The 25,229-nt window shown below is 30.0% G+C and overlaps 1 protein-coding gene across 3 annotated transcripts in view; it reads right to left on the reverse strand.

The window, feature by feature from the left end:
* LOC112682832 (Ig-like and fibronectin type-III domain-containing protein 2) overlaps positions 1–25,229 on the reverse strand; it is a 93,471-nt gene that overhangs the window by 61,054 nt on the left and 7,188 nt on the right. Inside the window, exon 2 of one of the 3 annotated variants that reach the window (XM_025553582.1) lies at positions 14,066–14,154. The exons of the other annotated variants lie outside the window; for them this stretch is intronic. The gene's annotated coding sequence lies outside the window, so the exon portion shown is untranslated. The remainder of the gene's footprint in view (positions 1–14,065; positions 14,155–25,229) is intronic. 3 annotated transcript variants of the gene reach the window in all.

Raw genomic sequence — 25,229 nt, forward strand, 5'->3', positions numbered from 1 at the left:
AAAAAACGCCACTGCGTAGAGATAGGTGGTACCTAAAATGGTGCGCGATTAAGGGACCGCGGTATAAAGTTCGCTGGCGACGACGGCGTCGTGGAAGAAGAGTGTCGGGCGGCAGGACGGCGGCGCGAGGGGAAACAACGCGCGTGGAAAAACGTCACTTCGCGTCGACGACGTCCGCCGCGCGCAGAGAATTGTTTTTTTTTTTTTCTAATATTATTATTACTGTTATTGATGTGTTGATGTTGTTACTGCAAACGCGGCGGCGCGTGCACGGCATAAACATAATATCGTTTATAAATATTTGTCTTTGGGTCAGTCGTATAACGGAGCGCGACGGCGGCGGTTACTGGCCACAATGCGGTTGAACGTCACGGCGTGTTTATGCTAATTTAACGCACAGCTGAGCGCCGCCGGTTTCGCGTGTCGCAACCGGTGCGGGCGCGCGCAACGCGGTCACGCGCGGGTTTCGGACGGCGTCGGTATTGACCTTGGACGAGTTACCGAACGTCGTCGACGGGGCACCGGCGGCCGCAGTGCGCGACAGCCGGCACACGCCGCGCGCCACGTGCTACAACGATTCGTTGAACGATAAACCGTAAAAGTTCTTCGTCCATCAGTTAAACGCTTATTGAATTCCTCGAAAATGTGTCGTTCAATTAGCAAAAAAAAAAAAAAAGAGAAAAAAAAATGATAAAAGATGCTTATAGATGGCGCAACAGTTTATTAATTACGTTTTTACGGTTCAAAACCGTCCATTGTTTTAAACGGCAGATGCATAATCACAAGTTTACCCGGATATGTTACAAGAAAATTTCAGCAAACATAAACGTAGAATGTGGTGCGTTTGTCAGTTGTTACGTACGGTCGTAATTCAATCACTGGCGATTTTTTTTTTACTTTTTATACGGATAAATCGTTCATTATTGTGACAACGCCATGATTTTGTTCAGGAAAACCTTTACGTCAAACCGGTATATTTGAATTGTATTTTTAACTATTTGAAACTACAAAAGCAGTGGCGGCCCGAGGACCGAATGAGAGGTGAGGAAAATATTTTCAAAATATATATAACATCTTACTTGTGACTAAGGTTCCTTATAAAAACGAGAACATACCTTTGCATTTGAATATTTAATATTTAAATTATTTAATACGATTACAGGTTGACCGTCGTTTTATATTTCACGTTTGTTATTTTGACTACGGCTGGAAAATGGTGTTTGTAGTTAATATTAATATTAATAAATTATTACATACAACTACTTTATATAATACAAATATTTAGCGTTAAGTTGAAAACGTTCACTGTTTTATAAGAATTGATATTTTTAGTTAGTGATAAAAGTATTACACTACACGACATTACGACTATCTCCCCGTTCCTATTTTTATTAGTGGACGTTACGTCGTTTAGACATAAACGACTAATGGATAATATTAACATGACCCGGAGACAAAAATCGTTCTGCCTCATTTCATCGTAAAATATTCGACTTCCCTCATTTTATATATTTTATTATAAGCATACTAGAAATCAGCGGTAAAATATATTTAACCTCTTGGTACTCTTCAGAACTCTCGGTTTCATCGACTATTCCATCAAAAGTAAGAAAAAATTAAAATCTAATTTATCTTATCTTAATTTTTATTGTTCCACGAAGGCACGAACGTTTTGTCATGGTTTTTGATAAATAGTATTGGATATATAATATAAATATAATAACAAAAACTTTTTCTACTTTAAATTGAATTATTACTGAATATAATATTTTTAAAGGCGATAGGAAATAACTACATACATAGTATACTTTTTTAATGGTTACAAGAGTTAGGTGAGACAAAGCCTCACTTACCTCACGAGCCGCCACTATACTAAAGTTTTTATCAAGTAACAGCGGACACCAATGGTTGTCTGGAGCGTACCCAGGAATTTTTTATGGAGGGGGGCCCAACATTTTTATTTTATCTGATAATGGGAAATTAAAACACACTATATACTATTATTATACTATTTACTATTAAATCGTTGAGTATATGAAATTTTAATGGGGGGTCCGGACCCGAACCCCCCCTTGGGTACACCATTGGTAGTTGTAATCCAACAACAACTTGGTAGTTGTAAGAATATTATTGTTGTTATTACACTTGATTATTGTTGGTAAATACCACAGATACGTATATGTTATAAATGTGTGGTTGACAATTATGAAACATTATAATCTCAGTATTTTTTTAATGCTACTTTAATTACAACATAACGATATTTTATAAATCTTGAGAAATGGGTGTCCCTGGACACAAACATGGCCAGACCGACACTCGCTCCCACCCTTAACTCTCACCTTCCAGGAGTGCGGTTACCGCTAACAGCATTTTTCAATACTTGTTCCGCACGTACTGGATGTGGGCGGTATTTGAGCAACATTTTTAAAATTTATTCAGCATATTTTTAATCGTTCTCGATTAGAGTACAACTGATGTGTTGGTATTTCAGTTGCACATAATCATGTGATAGTCGAAATTACTTTGTACGGTTACAAGACAAATAAAATAACGCAATTATGCACATCAGCGGTATTATAAACAATTTTTCAATTTGTATCAATGGAGGCGTTTAACATTAAGTTTATTGGTGAGGTCCAAAAACACCCAATCTTATACAATTATATACCATTCCCAACTATTGTAGGAAGGATTTGGTAGACGAGGTATGGCATGTATCATACAAGTTCTTTATAGGACTCCCTAGACAATCTATGCAATTCCAAACATTTTCCATAGGTTTTTTGTAGTTCACTGGTCGCTACAAAAGTTTGGCAGTTGATATTATTTTCAATTTAAGGATAGACTCAATACTTCCTTTTATTTATTTGTTTTTTTTTTATTTTTATTTTTATGTTTTTTGATTCCTTTTGTACCAATAGTACATAACAATGTCCTCTTCATCACTCAAACTAGTGAAACTCGACATTTTTAAAATGTTTATTAAAAAAAGTCACGCGGTTGACAATTGTACGATCGACTGGATATCGTTTCGTGGACCTCAAATCGTAAAAATCGCTAAAATCACACATGTAACACTATATCATATTCGTGTAATCGCGTCGTGTTGCGATCGCATGATTGCGGGGAGTTCTTGAGATATTCCTAAACTACATCTATGCATCACCATTCCTAATGTCGCCGCCTATGGTGATTTGAACTATAATCGAAACGTTTGTTAATGAGGAAGCGAGTGCCCGCCGGAAACCTGTATACGTTTTCCGTTAAGTCTACTCATCGGTCTACTATCAGTTCGTCGCTTACCAATATAAACGCTCGGAATCAAGGGAACGAACGCGAGATAATGTAACGTCCCATTGATTTTGCAATACATACATATTGCATATACTCCGCGTATTTTTATGTTAAATATTATATTAGGCGCAACCGTTTGCGAGTGTGTTTTCAAAATCCGAGTATAGATATATATTTTTTTTATCTATCCTTTTTTCGTAATCACTTTTTCGAGCAGTAAACCTCCCCCGGATGTAAAATCGGAAACAAATATGGTACTTTAGAAAAGTAATTTTTCGATTTTTTTTCAGGAATTAATCTAGCACAAAATAAAAATAAACCAGGTCACATTGTTATGCTTTTTCTAGTAAGTATTTTCAGATTTCTTTGAGCAAAACAAGTTACTTCCCGTTTCATAGCATAAGGATTTATTTTTATATTGGTAATATTAAAATTTTAAATTTTATTCACAGCATGGCTGATTATTTTCTTTCTAAAGTAATCTTTAACTATTAAAACCAATAATTATACAAACATTTTTTTCTATACTATGATAGTAAAGATACAATAATTTATTTAATATATATATATAACATATTTCACATTGATATTTTACTAAGAGTATTGCATATGACCTATTTTAAAGTCAATAATCATAATGTATCCAATAAGCAATATTTGCGTAGCGGAAACCATACATAAGTTAAAAGCTATCTGATTATGACATGCGTGCAATGTATAAAGTAAAAATATTTTAATAAATTAACTATTGCTTATGCTAAGAAATTAGTGTTTTTAGAATCAATATGTGAAAAAAGTATCTAAGCTCTTTTGTTTTTTAGATTTAAAATTGAGATTGAATGAATCATTTCTTACAAATTCTTTCTCACAATAAAACTACAACGTAACACAAAAGAATAACACTCGAACCCTAGTGTCTTACTACTAACTTTTTGTTTTTTCTGCCACTATATTTTATAACATTGAAATCATGGAGCAATTGGTATATTTTGTTATCCCTTTTTTTGTTTTTCACTCGTAAGACGGCAACCGTGGCGTCGAATGCTCGTCAATATAATTTATTGTACTCCGTTGCAGTTGTATATATGAAATCGTGCAGTGCACATGTTATCATAATAATAATAATAGTTATAACTTATAATACGAACTACCGAGCGATTATTTATTATTTATTGTTTGTTATTATTTTCGATACTACCGAAACCACTGTTTTATTCGATGTCACAATATTATATGCATATCGAAAAATACTATTATTATTATTATTATTATTTTTATTATGTAAGCAACAAGCGATTTCGAATGGTTCGGTTGATTATACTATGTGATGGTAAGCTAACGAATCGAAACTAAAATCAAACACTCTATTTATACCTGAGTGTTACATTATATATTATACGCATACTTACGTGTAATTGTACACATAGGAAAAAAAACCTTACTTAATGTATAGCTTAAATAAGGTAATAATACTTAAACACTGTGCCGAAATTACTTGTAAAAATAAGCATGGAACACAGAATGAAATATATACAAGTTTATACTTACATTATTATTAATGTTTGTTAGGTTATATTATAATCCAAAATATATTACAGGAAAAATTAGTTAAACAGGATGTATTGAGTGATATTTGTTACAATCAAAGGAAAATATCGGATGAAAAAATATCAACAATAAATAGACGACAGATTAAAAAAATAGAAAAATTAAATTCTCAAAACAGATATTTGATGCATTGAAAAGAAAACAAGCGGCAGCGAAAAGTAATCGGTGCACGCTCAACACCTACCTAATCATTTAGATTACTTTTTAGTTGCTATTACGAGTAATTATTATCACTGAGTACGAATGTAATTAATACATTTGAAATCGTTGCAAAACGTTTTCTAATTGAACGTATCGTCTGCAGTCGAAATAAAACGGCCAATAACGCGTTCTTGATAAACATCGGCCAATATTGATACATTGTAGACGTACGAATTATTATAATATTTTATTACTTAAGGTCAATATAATATATTTAAGACAATGATATCCGCTTACTTACAATGAAGGCCAAAATATCGTATAGTAATAATAATAATAATAGCATTCTTATAAAATCAACATGGCAACCATAGCAACGAATTTCGTGACGAATAGACACAAAGGGCGTAAGTATAAGTATGATATAAAATATTCCGTACGTATTACCTACTACCACGTATTACAGACGTATATAAAATTGCAAAACATGAAAATATACTTATTACTATTTTACTGGAATGTTCTACTGCTAGAATCAAATAAATGACATACGTAAGTTCTAATTGTTGATTGAAGCTCATGATTTGTTACATTTATGATGTGCAAAATTTGTTTTCAAATGTGTTATATTCGGTATTAAACAAAAATGTTTTCATTTTTATGTTAAATACCATAAAAAATAATTAAAAAGAGTGAACATGATATAATTATAGAGAAGTTACATGTAGTATGTGATTAGAGAAATTAGAATAAATAGTAAATTTAACATTATCAAACAGCATTTTGGAATTATATGTATTATTTATTCGCAGTACCTTTTCCGTGCAGGTAAATTTTAAATAATATATTAAAAATAATCCACGTAAAATATACAGTTATTATACAAACTTTTGAAAATATTTTTATTTATACTCTACGATTAAACATTATACATTAACGTTTTTGTCGATAACGACAAAAATTTAAATATATTACGTGAGTTGAATATTAGTTTTCAGTTTTAGTTATAATATCTGCATATTGTAGGTATCTCATTTTTTCTTTAACTATTCTGGTTTAAATGGAATCACTACTCGTTAAATTCTTTATTTATTTATTTTATTTTTTTTTTTTTTTTAATACTTATAATTAAGTGAACTTAATTATAAGTTTATAAATTTAATTGAGGACGACTCACATCATAAAAAGTAATAAACAATACAAAATAAACAATGATATTTGATTTGGCCGAAAAGATTTTCTTGTTTTATTTATTCATCATTAATGTACAATATATATAATTGCATCATGATCAAAACAAAACATGTTAGGTCGATATTTAATGACGATAAAATTAAAAATGTTAAAGCACAAAATAATTTTTTTCTTTAAATATCGTTATGATTAAAGTCGTTTAGTGCATTAATAAATAAAATAAGTGTGACCAGTGGAGGTCTAGGATAAAGGTAGCTGACCCCAAAAATTTGTGAGAATGACGAAAGAGAAAAAGAAAATATTGTGGAAGCAGGTACAAATGAATGGATACTAAATTTGTATTCACCAAAATTACTAAGCATAACTATTGAATTATTCGATACACTTTTTTATGTTTTCAGTTATTTAACTTCCGATAAGTACTTCACAAAATTTTCTTGTGCGATGGGTTTTAGTGAAGTGAAATAATAATTTAACATGATAACTGCAAAATTGGAAATTTCAGAGTTTACATTCAAAAATAAAAAACTCCATTATTCGATGTAATGTATTAATCCTACGAAAGAAATGGTTTTTTTATGTTATGTTAATCATAAAATATTAGTTTTTAAATTGTCTTTACGATCCTAAATATTCACCGCACAGTGAATTAAACTATTAATATGAAATAAAATGTAAACCCATCAAGGATAATATTGCAAATATGTATAAAAAAAAAAAAATTTGGTCGAGGGAAATAAAAATAACTATAATGCTCGGTCAAATCTGGTAAGAAAAAGTGATTAAGTCTTTAAAGGCTCATTAATTTTCTCGGAGTATATATTTGGAGTCCACAAATACTATAGTCAGAAACTACACCAATCAATCCAATATAATATAGGGGTTTTAATCAGATGGCGAAGGTAAATTAAAAATCAAAATATTTTTTTGTAATTTCGTGTATCTTCTGCCACTAATTTTTTACTAATAGTTATGCAAAAAAAAAGGGTTCTATGAAAAATGTTATTTGTATGCATAAATTAATGCTATTTTCGGATATTTTAATCGTTTGTTGCAATTAATAGATTTTCTTAATACAGGTTAGTACAATTGATTAAATTAGTAAATGATAATATATAGACCTAAGCTATTTAAATTTCCAAAACTTTACTTATAGGTATCACATTTAGTCTAAGTGTATTAAATAATATTTTTCTAAGCTATGGAAACGTTGCATTTCTATTTTTTGACGAAGCTTTAATTCAAAAATATATTACTTTTAACATTTTCTTCCATACTATTCGTAGTTTTCGTTAGAATAATAAATACTATAGTGCTTTTATTTTATGTTCCAAATGGAATTGAAAAACAAATGAAATAGTTTTTATAATCATAACAAATTTGAATAAATAAAGCGAAATGTAGATCGGATTTCAAGTTTTATAAACACGGACGCAAGAAAATAACCTAATCCTATACAAACCAATCCCTTGGGTGTTTAAAAAAAAGCTGTTGCCAAGTACATAAGTTACACAAATACTTTCAAAAAACCAAATATATTATAATCTTTGCTATTCATTTTTAACAAACTAATATTAGTTCATAAATATTGATGTTAGGCTCAATGAGGTTTGTAATTGCTAATGTTCCAAAAATATTATCACCAAGTTTTAAAAATATTTTTTTTGCGCTCGAATAATTTCACTAGTGTAGTGTCAATATAAATGCACACAGATACGGTGGTATTAAATCAATTGAAAGCTTTGAAAGATATTCATTGATGATTATAGCTATATTATATACTTATATTAAACACAAATATATAGTCGTATTGATGTATTCTGAATAAAATTAAAAAAGCAATAACCACATTTTAGCCATGAGCAAAATCAGATTTCAATATTCTGTAAAGATTTGAGTATTGATTAAATGCCATAGTGACAATTATTCGCAACGAAGTGAAATATCAACTTAAAGTTCCTCGGTAACCCGTCAATGGATTAAAATGTACTTATCGCCAGCAACACAGTAGTTTGCACTCTCACGTTTTCACAATTTTTATTTTTTTACCGCCATAGTTGATTTGTACTATTGTAGCATGACTAAGTATATTATTCTAAAATATAACGTGATTGTTATATGAGTGTTTATTTCGATTAATAAACAGCTGCATTCTAGGGGACAGGTACTTGATAATTAAAATATGATTTTAAGTGCCTACGCTTAAAAAAGTCATTTTGAATACCACGTTCATACGTCGTCAGTGATCGCGGTGAGTAATGAGCATTAAAACCGAGTGAACGAAAAATAAATTAGAAATCCAAAAAAAAAAAAACATTGCCCACGTAAAATATGTTATGTCGACGGGGGGAAAAAATAAAATGATAAAATAAAGGATGAGAAGAGGTTTCATGAAGCTTTTATGAAACGACTGTTTGTGCACCGTGCACAAACACAAAAGAATCAGAATGACTAGGCTGTCAGTGATCAATATATATACATACCATATACCATATACGTATATTTATGTATAAAGAAATGCGCGGAAAGGGAAAAAATATAAGAAGGAAAAAGAAAAGTATTTAGGTGCATCACAAAGCAAAGGGTTTTTGGAACTCACCGCAATCAGAAAACACTCGAACGGATATGGGAAACGGAGAGAAGAGAAAAGGGCAAGGCGCAGCAGTACGGCGGGAGGACACGAACGAAGACGAAGAGATAATATATATATATATATATAATATGTATGTGTGCGTATGCTTAAGTATGTGTGTGTGTGTATACGGTATCAAAAGGAAATATGTTCTTCCACGGTCCGTATACTGTCGATTATTATACAGACGTCTCGTACGCGTGAAGTTCTGTGCAGACTTATCAAAATAAAAAAAATATTTAATCCTACCTAAACGGACCATACCTACACACGCGGTCGTCGGTCGCCCGTGCTCTGTTTCCACCCGCCGCACCGGACCCGGACTCCGGTAAATGCGCGTGCCATTTGAATAATTTAGCGCCCTTTCCGTTTGTTCGGACTCGTTAAAGCTCACCGCCCCAAGGAAACACGGAATTCAGCCCGCAGACTCGATGATGACCCTGCCCCCGTTATAAATACGAGTGCCGTGTAATACGCGTGTGCGCGCGAGCGTTGGCCATGTCCGTGTTCGTATGTGAAACAGCTAGGATACGGCCTCCGCCACCCGCATCACCGTCGGGGGTATTACACCACCGAGTCCTTTTGCAATAATATTATTATCGTCCCGCGCGCCCGCAGAGCCCAGGACGAAACAAAAATCGAGGCGAAACCACTCCACCGGTATTATTCCGTTTTAATACCCGTAAACTCGTAATGCACAACAACCGTATGCTACTCGTATATACATAATGACGTGCACTACGTGTATGTACTGGCCGTGCGACCGTGTACTGGCCGCGCTCGTATTTATATAGATTTATTCTATAATAATTGAGTCGTTCGTAAAACCGAATCGCTCTGCGCACTTGTTGAATTTGTGTTTCTTGACACGGTTGCTGACAAGACGAGGGAGGCGAAATAAATCATTTTCAATTTTAGTCAATATATGTGTGTGTGCGCACGCGTAATCTAAAATAGTTAATAATTCAGTGTCTAGTTATTCAGAGCATTTCAGCCGGCGCATTTGAAAAACATCATATACAATGTAGATTAATGTTGTTTGATCAAACTATTTCACAATCGCGAGATTCGATATAATTACATTATGTGAACAAAATTTATTGAGCGTTTCGCATCAAGTTAATGGAATATAATCAGTAACCAACAGAACGATATTACACTGATGAATTTACACGTGTAGAATTTCAATCGAAGTAATTATAAAACTGATGATGGCACTATATACTTATCGTTTTGTGTACATTGTGTGTTTTTCGGATAAAGTATTGTTGGTAGGCAGAGAGCGAAGAGGAGTTTCAGGAAAAAGGGTGTATACGGTAAATTCGATGTATGAAAGCTAATCGAACGCGTCCCTCGTGTACTGGTATCGTGCATTATTCGCTACTTGTTCACTGCATCGTAAATGTTTTCGTGTTCATCGAGTTGGAAAAACATCGTCCAAAAAAAAAAAAAAAAAAACGAAAACGAAATATTCTCTAATATACACCACAATGACTTCCATATATTGTAGTATTGTTTTTTTTTTTTTTTGTAAAATTACGTATTAAACAGTTAGGTTAGTTACTTTTTCGTAAACATGCTAAGCCATTGCAACCACTTTTAAGTACAATTCAATATATAATGTGTATTTATAAGTATTTTGGTCGAATTTTCGTATTTTTTCCATAAATACAGTTACATTTACTAATGACAATAAAATCATTACACTTTCATAAGTATTCCTCCTATATGCAAAATCGTCAAAATTTGAAGTATTTAATCAACCATAGAATAAATATGTCGATTAAAAATAATTTTTAATTTGCAATCATTTCAATATAGATACTGTACGCAAAAATATTTTTGTAAAAATTCTATAAACATTTATTTTTATAATAATTTGATTTGAATAAGTATGAAAATTTAGAAAACAGATATTATTGAGTAATGTATTTTCGTCTCCTTTTGAAATAAAATCCTCCAAATTCCAATCAGTCTACTTGATTTTATAAAATTCAACCATAAAAATAAATGTAGACAAAAGTCGAATCAAAAAGCTAAATCAAAATCACAAATTAGTCACTAGTTACTCTTAAATATATAATTAGTAGTGATTTGCTTTTTAAAACTAAATATTACAATAATGTAATGCAGTGGTATATAATACTTAGTACTAAATATACATATTGTAAATGAAAAAATCAAAATGGATTATATATGAAAATAATTTTAAAAAAATCATTAAAATATTTATCACTTTGAATTATTATGGACTACTATAATTTACAACATAATAATTAATACTTTAACAAAATTCAAATACAATATTTGAGTAAAGATGTCTAGATATGAATATTTAAAATGGAACATTTATTTGTAATAAATAAATTATTCATAATTTCATAAAAAAATGAATTCCTATTGTAAAACTCTAAAATATGTCGATTTATTCTCTCCATAAGCCGTCATACTCTAATATGTCAATAAAGATTCAGTTTTATAATCATGAAAAATACAAATGTCAACTACTTTTATCATCAATATTGTAATATATACAATCAAACGTTTATTTGGTTTGACATTAAATCAGGTATAGAGTATATATATATATTTAGTCCCTCAGCCATTTTGACACCTAATATCATTTTTTTCTTTTTCTGTTATTGTTATTTCTGAGCACTCTCCCGCTGCTATATAAAAAGCCTGCTGAACTGCATTAATATCGAAATTCGCACGTATAATATTATATATAAAACTTAATTCTCCATTTTGATAAATGCTCATAAAAGACGGAAGTTGCGCGTCGCTTCTATTCAATATCAAACAAACCCACTGATGAAAATAACCGGCCGTTTTCAACAGGAATACACTTGTCGTCATTTATTTTCAGTTCATCGACAATGCAAAAAATAAAATGAATACCCGACGATCTAAAATATTATAAATGAATGACAAAACTTTTCATCATATTACATCTCTCGTATCACGCTGAAGGTTGGATAAATCATTTGAATATTACCGTATGTGGGTATTAATGGAACTGCAGCCATAATAATTTATTTTCAGGTCAGTTTAACGATATACTAGTTGTTTCGTATATAGCAAATGCATTTAATAAAACGGATGATAAATGCACAATTCTTTTTATAGACATTTATACAGTCCGTGCATTTTTAAACTTCAGAAAGTTCAATAAAAATTAGACCTTGTTAACAAGTTTAAACACTTAAGTACCTACCTACCTTCATTCACAACAATACATTTTTCATAAAAATAGTAACATTTTGTAAAATAATAATTTCTTGTATTACAATTAAAAGTTGAATCAATGTCATAGTTTTAATTACAAAATAAGAAAGAAAAAAATTACTTTTGTATTTTGTTCTGTAGAAAACAATTATTTTATCAGATGCATCTAACTACAATAACGCGTTTAACTTAATATTATGTTACAAAATATATAAACAATTTTTTCAAATCTAACTAACTTAACTTTTACACAATTCTCATGAGAGAATGATATTGTTCGTGTCACATTCGAGAAAATTAATTCAATAAGCAATATATTGCGATATTCAATGTATAGCAAAGACAAAAAATGCAATAAACAATAATTGTTTAACAATTATCGTTAAAGATTAATTTGTTTCCCCTGGTCCTGACCCCATAATCCCAGTATGATTATTATTATTTAATATTGGTAATCGTGTATAAATACATATTTACAATGAACATTAAAGTATTAATCATTTTCATCAAACACTTTAACCGTACGGTTATTGATAAATGTCTGTGTGTTCTATATTTACACTCTTTCCAATTTATGTAAGCTATTATTTGTAATACATTAAAAGATAATTGTTGAATAAAAAATGTTCTTTATTCTAACCTATTATATTCGAAAAACAAAAGAATAACAATTTATCAGATATATTTAAAATAAACAAAAACACATATTAATAACACGTACACTCTATGAAAGAATTGCTTTTTTGTAAATGTTATTGATAATAAGTTTGAATTAATGACGCATAATCATATATAAACTTTAAATTTCCCATATGATTCAATATTATGTTAATATTTACATTATTTATAAACAATAAGACCACAATAACATTTAAACTATATACTATTAATAAAATAAAAAAATTGTAATGTGTTTAATGATAATAGAACAATGATACATAAAATACATATAAGTTGAAGCTAAAAATATAGTCAAACTAAATAATAATAAATAAACTCAATAATGGTAAAAAGAACTAAGACAATAAAAATAACAACATTCAGCCAGTAAAAACAAGTTAATACGAAAAGAAAATATTAATTTTGGTTAATATTTAACTTTTTTCATATTACATTTTCGTCAATATCTAAAAACTAATTTTATTAAATATCCTGAATACATTCATAAAATTTAGTTCAATCTACAAGCCATTAGTGAAAATTAATAAATATTAACCAAACATGGGCTCATTGAATAAACTTTATTCTCTTTCTAAAACTATTAAGTATTTTAACGTAGAAAAATATTTTTCTTTAAACGTTAAATCTTCAAGGTAATAAAGTATCTTCTCGAGTTGAACATCTTTTAAAAATGACATCATAAAAGCTTATATTAAATGTTAAGATATTCAAGTCTTCTGTTTCTCACGTCATTCAAAATTTAAGAATATTAATATACATAAATATGCTGGGCCAGCTGGTGTATCTTTGAGTTTGAAAATATTTTTGGGATACATTTTAATTAAGTTAGGTATAAATTTAAAAATCTAAAGTTGGTGCTAAAAAAAAAAAAAATACTCGAAAAGTTTAAAATTCAAAATTCAGCGTAAAAAAAAATGATTATTATAGTGCAGATTTGTTACATTTTTATAACTGTTATATTACTAAATAAATAGCAATCGGGAAATATCAACTTTCGAGAATACTTGATCGTGAACATAAATGCATACAAGTAACAAACTTATTATTAAATTAAATTATCAAAACTGGTGTAATAAGGCAATATTGTATCTAAAATAAACTTTTGCTTATACTATTAATATATTGGCTTAACAAACCTCTGGGAATTACATTTCTTTCATAGCTTTATACCTAACGTTATACTCCAACACAAAGGGCTAGTCCAATAAAGGAAAACAAAACTAATAATAAAAAGTTTGTAGACATGCAAATACTATTTCATACTTAAATAAACAAGCATTTTACTTTATATGTGGCATAGAAGTTTACAATGACGTTAAGAACAAACTGCGTGTAGGTTAAGCATTATTAAATATTGCTTATCAATACAGCATCTGTGGAAAAACATTTGTTTCGAATAAGTATTTTGAACAGTATGGACAAGCAAGTTTTGCTCTAGTTAACTGTTTATTTTAATATGTCGATAAAACTATAAAATGTATTAATTAAAATTGTTAAATTCTATATTAAACAACCTATTATGTATCAGTATACGTAAATGTTCGCCTAAGTACTATGTTGTATTTTATTTATACATTTAATAATAACAATTATCGATGTATAATACACAGTAGCGGCAAAGTTCTAACAATGTAGCCAGGCAAAAACTATTTAAAAAGGTCACAATATTTAAATATGACATACCGGAGGAGGGGGATTAGTGATTTTTACTTTAAAAAAAATATTAATGTTAGGCTTTAAATGTGTAATGAAGATTCCATATGGTTCGGCAGCCAAAATTTGACTCCATATCCTAAATTTTCAAAAGATATCGGGCCAAAGGTGGAACCTCAACTTTGGGTACGGCACCACTGATGTTATATTATTACACAACGATGCGATATTGTATACTTATCACAATTATCTGGATTCAGGTGAATACCAATAATGCTATTTTTGACAAAACGTACACCTTGGGACCAATGATAGTAAAGTAACTTGTAGATAATGAAATGTGATTAATAATGATTTTTTGAAACGAAAAGCTGTTTATAGCTGCTTGCCGAATGTCCACATTGTTATGGTATAACAATTAAATATGGGACAGAGAATATTATAATATATTCTCTGTTGACGGAAGGAAACTGGTAGACACTGACAGTGTCAGATTTATTACAGAATGCGTTATTATTAATTAATACGCGACCGTAATTAATGGTCAACATCTACGTATAATTTGCGGGTAGGGTGGATATTTCTTAAATGTCATTTATACTAAAAGATGAATAAAGGGAGAAAGGAGTAAAAGCCTACCTATACATACAGCGACCCCCTCCTTCGTCCGACATTTTCTACCCGGTCCAACACTCTTTATCCGCTACTACCCCTCTTTATCATTACACGGTTTGAGTGGTTTAAACTTCGTGCTGACGTTATCGTTTTCAACCGATTAATCAAAACGAGGGTTTGCAACGCGTATATATATACGCGTGCCCGCGCACTTGCGCGTATTCCGCAGGCAAATTTTACGATGGTTTTGTTTATCACTCGTTTCTTTCCAAACACTACCCAAATTACCTTACGTGCATTTTATGCTTATTACATTTTATTATTATCATACACAACTCCACTATCTCACTCACCATTCCCTGTCGATTTCAATCCTTTGAGCTGTGTTCGATTTTTAAAAGTTTGAATCTTGCAAAAGTTCATGTGCGCAAAATAAACATTTAGTGAGGACCATAAATAGTTTGATTCAATAGCGGTCATTTGTTTACATAATACACAGACAGTACAAGTTTTTGGACAAATTGCGTTTGGTACTGATTTCCGTCCCGAAAATGTCTGTAGTTTATATAGAGTAATCCAATTTGACATGATTGTCTGAACTATATACCACGATTCCGAGTACACTTTCGACATTTTCTGTAATACTACAAAACCCATGTATACATGTATATATAACTTATAGGTACATGGTTTTTTTAACACAAAGAGTTTTTATCGACTTAAAATCTAAAGGGAAATACAAGTCACAAACAAATAAATATCAAGAAAGATTTGTGCACGTTAACAAGACGAGAGATTGACTCTTTCAACTCCATATTGATAACTATTTATTACTATTACCAATTAAATTCTTTATCGTTGAATAGATATATTTTTTCTCATTGAAATATTAATTAGTTATGCACTTAGTTCATCAGAGTTTACCCGTTTTTTATCTTAGAATGAGCAAATTTTGTATCTTAATTAGAACAATATTGAATTTCAAACTTCCGTTTTTTAATTAAAATCGTATAATACAACTTCAAAATAAATATTTTTTTATTACTTGAAATGTCTATACAACATTTCTGTTTAAGTCATATCAATTATTTCAATCTACACGTATTATAAAACTTCATAATAAAAATTTAACTATAAAAATAACACAAAATTTATCGGTAAACCAATATTATGTAATCAATAATAAATGTAAATGTATGTTCTCTACTACTAAACTATTGAAGTATACGTATAATTTTACAATATAATGGTATTTTTGAATTTCTATGCTGATTTTTTTGTACATCAAAAGACTCAGCAAATCAAATAAATAAAAATGATAAAAATTAAGAAAAATATATAGTAATAGTTTATAGTTCAAAATAAATATTTAATATAATAATATTCATTAACACGTAAAACTGTTGGCAAATTTGTTTGTATAAAATATTGTAACAATTCAAAATGCAAATAAGATAAAATTGATCTTATTTATATTTTTACATTTTAGTAATGTACTTAATATATTACTAGAATGTCTAAAAATGTTTGATTCTGAACGAGATTTATAATGTAAATTGAAAATTATGCAATAAATTATACAACTATATGCAAGTAAAATATTGTAATATTTTCATATCTTATTTGTTATTATTATTACGGTCTAGATGAATGTTAGGAAAACAGTATTTACTGAAATACAACAAATATTAATCAAATTTGTTGAAAAATATTCAATCTCAAACATTTAGTTGGTCAGTATTATAATTTATCATAAAACAACATCGACCTTAGCTCGTTAATATAGGAAAGTCATTTTGAAACGATTGAGCCCTTACTTCTAAGAAACTACATGGAAAAATACGAAATTACATTCATTGTTTAATTAAAAAAAATAAAACAACAATATACTTACTACCATTATACATATCTCCACGACAAAAAATATACCAATTTCAAATGTAATTAAAGTACGAGATTTTGTTGTTGCTCTAGAAAAGGTATATTCTAACTACTCCGAATGATTAATAAACGAACTCTTGAGTATACCACGTCAAATATAAGGTTTTATAAAATCACAATTTGAACGTAGCAAAACAACTTAAATTTAAATTATTTATACAATATAATGGGAATGAGCTTAAACGATTACAATACCAGTACGGACAACCTTTTTTCCTATCTATGGCTGTATTATGTTTATGACGACAAAGTTCTGGATACAATCCAACCTTCTGGTCATTTCTGTTTATTTCAGTCATGAATATTAATATATTACTCAGGTACCGTAAACGTACCACGAAACCAAAAACCAAACATTTTGTTCTTAAGCTGAGGTCACGCGGTCGCTAGTGTTATTATTTTTCATTTCAAACTTATATATATATACATATATATAATAAAAAGACTACTATTCCTTTATTCAAAGTAAACGCTGCAATGTTTAAAAATTGTAATAATCCATTATATTATTTGTATACAACCTCTTACGGTAGCCGATCGTCGCATTCAAAAGATCTATACACAAGTGTGATTAATTAACCTTGAATTTAAAAAGATTTACGTATTCGTATCCGTACACATTCAACAGTATGACGTTTTTCAAATAGTATTTTTGGACCTGTTAGTTGCGCAACTGGTCACCATAAATAGAATCCTAAATAACCAGTTTTTATCAATTTACCGTTAGTAACAGTTGATCGTCTTACAATAATTCAAATTAAATTAAACGTATATTCATATTTTCGGTGTTCCAATAGGTATAACATTGCGTTAATAATGAAAACAAAATGCAAAACAAAATTTTGTACCTCAATTGCGTAAAATATATACTTTAAGTCCATTAAAAAGTTTTTTGATGGACAAAAAACAGAACTTGTACAGGTTCTCGTTAAAATTGAATCGTGAAAAAAACTTCATAATGTTCGTACACACGTTACATTTAAATTTTAAACAATAGAGCAATGTGACCTTAGTTGATGATAATTCGAAAACCAAGTACCATAAAAATTATGATTATATTATTATATAATATCAATTTTTTTTGAAAACCTTGGAAGTCTTTATTATATTTTTATTCTCCCTCGTAAATGATAACCATAAGATATAGTGTTTTTTACGCAAAAAAATATCGGACAAAACGTAAGTCAATGACCTAACAATTTAACAATAATAATTTCTGCAAGCAATATAATTTTTAAATTATTGTCGATCATGGAAAACATCGCATATAGAAAATATTTAGATATTCATCTTTGCAAATCAAGGTGGTGGCGACGACGGCGGCGCTTAATCTGGCTTCATTGGCACAGGAAGTTAATACCAACCGGTTTAGCAGTATATTATTATGATGACCCTATAGTCGTGTGGTATATATAGTAGTATTGTATAATTGTGGCCTTGTTCAGCATCCAATAACCGGTTCGTAACGGTTCATCTGCGCAGATTATTGAAGTGTCGTAATGTTGTTACACGGACATGTTAACTTGTCATAAATAAACATTTTGCAGGTACAAACAGCTGAAAACCACTATGTTAGGCCTAGAGATCTTATGTTGTTTGGTGAGGAAGGGAGAGTGATTATAGTGATTTATTTTATTTTACATGGTGTATTTAATTAGTAATTGATAGCAATACAACATTAAAAGTATTTATTTTACTAATATTACTAATCTAGACAATAAACCGAAGGCGTTTCGTGATTTACCACACCTTACAACAAAATACCGAAGTTAAGCGATTTATTTTAAATACTCAATGATATATCTCGTGGAGCTATTCTATTGTTCATTTGATTCGGATATACTCGTATTTTCTTATGAATAATTAATTAAAATTACCGTAGACGTAAGTATTATTATTATAATAAGATAAATAGTACAAAACATGTAATTAACTAAAAAAATATTGTATATTGGTCTTAATTCTAAATACACAAGTATAGTGATACAATTTCATTGTAGAGCCTTTCATCGGATATCTTCTTATAAGTAAAAAATTAAGAGCTTAAAAACCAATGAACATTAGAAACACCATCATTCACACGTAAGTTGCGATGGTACAACTTTTAATATATTCAAGATTCATCTGTTTAAAATACAAGAAAAATTAAATAATCAATTTACTATTAGTTATTATTATTCCATGCACAACCTTGGATAAGTATAAAACTTTTGAAAGAACGAATCAAAGGTGGACAGCGATTTTCTTTTAGGTTAAACAAGAGGTCTCAGACTTAACTGTGATAATAAGTGAACATTCTTTACACCGCTAGTTATAATATTTATTGCAGACTGCGCAATAAGACGGTAATGAACAGCTATATACGAATACAGTAACCGTGGGAGTCCGTACTAAACTAAATTCAAGGTTTTCCGTTTTGGTTTGAATACGCGTATGGATATTACTCGTAAAATGAAACAATAAAAAAAATACGTTTTTCAACGTACGCCCGTTGGAAGATATTAGTTTTATTTGTAATTGCCATTTGTCCTCTGACAGTCGTAAACTGCAGTAGCGGTATATTATATTTTATTATAATTTACATTCATATGCACAGGAGGTTTCACGTAATTTCGTCTACACTTGAGATCACCAATTTTCTGATCGCTCATTTAATTAGTTCGTAAAGTATAATTTACACCGAATTCACGTGTATTAAGAGAATAAAACGAAACGCTAAAACGGAAGTGTTGAAAGTTAATTATCTTAAAGACTAACTGGTTGATGGTAGTGGGCATTTAAAATTGAATTACCAACGTTTGCTGCTGTTGAAAATCAATCCTTGTTACCTATACCGTACGGTCGTTATTGTAATGTAAATGTTGAAGTTTTACTGCGCGTCTGAGACGAAATATAATGAGTAATTACAATATTTTATCATCCATCTTCGAAGATACCGCACCGATATAACACAACACACCACACATTCATATGTCGTATTATAAACGCGGTATTCGTACCTGAACGATGCGGCGTAATTAATTTAGTGATGAGCCCAGGAAAGTAAAAACAAAAAAATAAATAGAGAACAACAGTTATATCGTCGCATTAACAATTTAGATGTGAAAACCATCTATTTATATGATTATACGTACATGTGCCCAAACGTGTGCGTTGACTCGAGTTGAAGCGAAGAAAATAGCAGTGGAAGGTTTTTATCGGCATTGCGTGTTTTGCCGAAGCTGTAATAGACGTGACGTGAATTTTCTTAGAAGTCCTGGTGGCTGCAACTGCTGCTCCTATAGCGTATTTATATATTGTCTACCGTCATTTGATTTATACGCCATTATTTTTCATTACGGCAATTCTTCCCCACGTCCGAACATCGAATACGTTTAACACCAAATGTTTACCCGTGGTGCCGTGAGTACCGTGGACACAATGTTTAACGGCAAATGGTGAATAACGTGTAGTATTATAAACCTCAAATTTATATCGATAATATAATACAATTACGTATTAAATTAAATAATTTTTGTTTTTTTGTATTTTTCTTCATACATATTTGAAACTAAATACAAGTTGATTTATCCAAGAAAATCGCATTTTCCGAGACCGAAACGTAGATAATATTTTTGTTATAAGGTACCTTACACAAGTAAGGTGATACTTGAAATCTGCGAACGTATTATCGGTTCCGCCTTGAAATTTGGACCGCCATTCAGATGATCTTAAGAACAAGATTTCATTCATTATACCATCATTGACCCACAAATTATTCATTCAAGGACCTCATAACCATATGGATTTCCAAAGGACACAAGCTGTATAGATAATAGATGATTTTCATTCATTTTCATAATACTGTTTAGGTTCGCGCTTATATATGGACAGCACAAAAGGAATTTTATACATCTTTATAATAATATAACTTTGAAATCTAATGCGCTCGTGCCACTATGACCGTGTCGTTATTATTCTATTGTTTCGATAAATCAAATAATAAAGCGTGAAATACGAAGGTACGGACATATTAAACTTTTACTATTATTTACCGACTTTATTTTAATGATATGAAAGCTCATATATGTATAACTGCAGTTATGTTATAATAATGATTCACGTTTGCATTATGTCATTATTAGGTATTTGATAAAGTATTTTTAAAATTATGTTATGTGTTGTCTAGTTATTATTTTTCGTTGTGGTTTATCATACAACCGTGTTTACGAGAAAAAAACAACCAATCAACTTATATTTCCCAATACAACTTGCAACCCATTTTTCGGAAACAAAAACGACATAACGCATACAACGTCTAGTGCATAAACATGTAGAAAGGGTTTTTGTTTTCTAACAATTTAATTGATACGTAATGACTAATGGCTAATATGAAACTAATTTATTTCATCAACCACCAAAGATAATGTTCTCATTGAGTAAACCATATAAGAATATAATCAAATTTTAGCAATATCATCGAATTTTCATTATTATTACTATTTAGTTAATAACCGACGTGAGACGCATATTTTTCATTTTCTAAATGTAATTTTAATTTAGGTACACCTGTAAATAATACGAGTATAATTTTTACGATTTACCTAGTTTACCAAAGAACAATGGAGCATCAAAGGTAACAATACTCCTTGTATATACCGTGACACGAAAGAAATATTCATCAGTAAACATTACAAGATTAGTGGTATTAATTGTTTTTTTCGTTCCTTTCTGTTGATTACATGGGACAACATAATAAATATAAACATCAGCAACGCATCCGTGTTTCAAGCGAGTTATTTTTGTGATTAAAAACACTTAATTTCAATAATATTCAATTGAAATCTGATTTTCGTACATAATTCATTTTGCGAATTAAAAAGAGTAAAGAACCTAGACGTATCAATTGATCGATACTTTGTTTACTTTATTGTTGTTTAATTAACCAAGAAAAATCAAATAAACACAGTCATAATTATAAAAACACTCTAATAGTATAAGCTAATTTTGACTACTCTGCGGGTTCCGGTATAATTTCTTTTTTATAATTATTAAAAATCAATAAACGTGTAAAATATTTCCACTGTGATTATTACTATAAGAATACCAGTTAGTTTTAAATCATTATTGTTTCTAATTCATGATCACCGTACTACCTGTAACTGATTTTAGAATATATTTAAATCACAACGTTATCAATAATGGATTAGCTAATATACCTCTAATAATCATTGTAATGTAAGAAAAAACAGACGAGGGAAAAATATTTGTCAACATTTCTTTCGTTTCGTAATATTTAACGATAAAATACATTTATGTTTTCCGTCTTAAATTCAAAGTAGTGATCTCAGTATGAAAACTGTTCACGTCAAATAGACATATGAGAGGGTGTAAATCCCGTATCGTGAATATTTGAATTGTATTATTTATTTTTTTCGTTAGGAAACATATATGGACTTTTTCCCAAGTTTTTAACGAGCGTTGTTATATACATACACACAAAACCCCTGGAGATAATATCTTGAGGTCGTTTGTCCCTAGTGAGGTAAGAGTAGAAATATGCTATTTGACTAGTTATATTTATAGGGCTCATATATTTTATAGGTACTGTACATGAAGGTAAACTTCCATTCAATACCAGTCAACTGGCCCACTCGATTCGGTGATCTAAAATTAAACGAGTTTATTTAAATTTAAATAATAAGATTAAGATTATATTATATGTATACAATAAATTGGTAATTTTAATAATTATTTTAATTGACACGAGCTAAAATCGTTAAAAAATAAGTGAATTTTAATAGGTTTTCTATTAATAACCAATATCCTTCGGCATCGAAACAATGACCGATAAAATAAATCGGTAAAATTAAGTATCGACAAAAAATATTTTGATCGCAATTCACGTACCAGTTGTCTTGACTAGTATATAATGAACACGCATGATAAATTCATTGTCTTTTCTGATAGTTTAATAATTATTTAATGCCTGTTGTCGACAAGATAAAATATATCAACGCAAAAGTGTCCACATAATTATATTTTTCGTTTCAATGTCTACAAACGGACTCGACCGGTGTCATTATTAAGTTGTTGTAAAGCAATTTAAAATGTTGTAGAATTCCATTAATAGCGGAAATACATTGTTTTAACCTTAAAAATCTTATAAAAACACTGTGAAGAGTTACTATTATAAGTATTATTATATTAGAGAATTATTATCTAGTTTATTAATAAAATATTTGAACTACACACTCACATATTCACGCACACATACTCACACACACATACACATACTATGTTATAATAAGCGTGTGAGGTATAAAAATAACAAAAATAGTTCTAATTACCCACCGTGTGATTATATTTTAATTGCAAAAAAATTGTATACTATTTTGTTTTACCTTGGCCATGTTATTGTTTGTTGTATGATGTAGCCGAATTATTTTGTCGACTGCGTAGAAGCGAAAAAAAAAATAATACGGTTTACGAGCATTATTGTATGTTTCTCTATTACGTCTGCTGTGTACATAATATATACTTGAACAATCAAACAAATGTCTTCTATATGTCTTTTATTGGCGCGTGTTCTACCACATGAACACGAGCTTTTATATTTTATTTTTTGGCAATAAAACGGGTTTAATACCGTTCCATTTCTCTGGAAAACCGGTGATGCGTGAAAACATGGAAGAAATCAATAAAACCGCATGGCCTAATGCCAATGCTAGTTTTAATTACGACTTCCTCTAAGATATAATACGAGATTTGCAACAATAATAGTCGGTTCGTAGGGTACTACCACCTATCATCACAATATTATTACTATTGTTTAACTTTTTTCATATCACCATAAAACACAAAATCTCATGTAACCATACGTTGTAACATCGTGAACATTACTCTTAATCATTTGTAAATCCTTCCCCTCTCTCTCTTCTCTCATATACACCCCTACGGACGCATATTATATTCATTGTCTTAACATTATTCCGTTTGTTTGGCGCAGTCAATTATTTGGTGTATATGAAGTGTGTAGTTGTTTATCGTTAATTTTGATGTGTTTCACTTGTACACGGTAATGGCGATTTGCAATACCTGTCGGCTACAATCTATTCCTGCATCGGAAGGATGAAATTCCGCAAAGGGAAACGTTTCGCACCCGACAGATATATGCTATTATCAAGCTTTTGCATGTATCATACGTCCCACACGCATTTGAATCAATAACAATTATTCAAAACATATTCAATTGATGGTTGCTTTGATAAAATTATAGAAAAAAAATAATGTAATGATATATATGTTTGCAGAGGCTCCGAAACCTAAACCCAGATAAGGCAACCCTACCTCTAAAAGAGAGTAAATGGGCTTAAAAAATCATTAATTAGTGGAAATTGCATATTTAAGCTTGTGCAAATAGAACATGAGCCTTTTAACGTTACTTCATTAATCTATTATCATATGACTATATGTAAGTGACATGAAAAAAATTTTGATTCGAGGTTAAAATTAAGTATAAAGGGGTGGTGTCAAAAATGTAAAACAAAACTTTGCCTCACCTTAAATTTTAGGTTTCAACACCATTGTATGTAATAATGTATACCATGTATACATATAGATAAAATGTGCAAAGTTTCTCAAATAACTAAATATATACAAGTATATATATATATTTGTAAAAATTAATATTTCCAAACGTTTAGTTCATCGTCTTGTAATTATTTTAATTATCGGATAATATTTGGTGAACTGATGAAATACATAGAGACCATGCATAAATATTTCGCGGTGTACAGACCTCATTTTACGACGAAACGAAAAGATACCACAGAAGACTTATGTACAGCAGATTGATAATTGTACAAATTACAACTATTTATCTAGTTGTTATTCGCGAATAATTATTAAAATCTCTCTCCGTAAAACCTCTAAGTATTTCAACAATTGTTTGAGAAATTATCATAGAGTTCGTTTCAAAATATTGCCTGCTTATTAATGCAATGTGTTTCCATCGAGTTGTAATGGACCTCTGAAGGCGCAAGAACAGCGTGTTATTCATTAGCGAGTACAACCAAAGGCTGGTTTCATTATTTATTTTTAAATAATATTATAACAATCCCGGTGAAGGATGGAAGTTTCTCTGCTTTGATTTAAATATTCATTTTTGTTTTATTAAACAACATTTTAAAATTAAATTTGGATATTAAAAGAGAAAAATAATAATAGAAGTTCATGCATTGTAGTGCACCACGTAACG

This window comes from Sipha flava, unplaced genomic scaffold (genome assembly GCF_003268045.1).
Source record: "Sipha flava isolate LNK unplaced genomic scaffold, YSA_version1 212_pilon_pilon, whole genome shotgun sequence".
Lineage (NCBI taxonomy): Eukaryota > Metazoa > Arthropoda > Insecta > Hemiptera > Aphididae > Sipha > Sipha flava.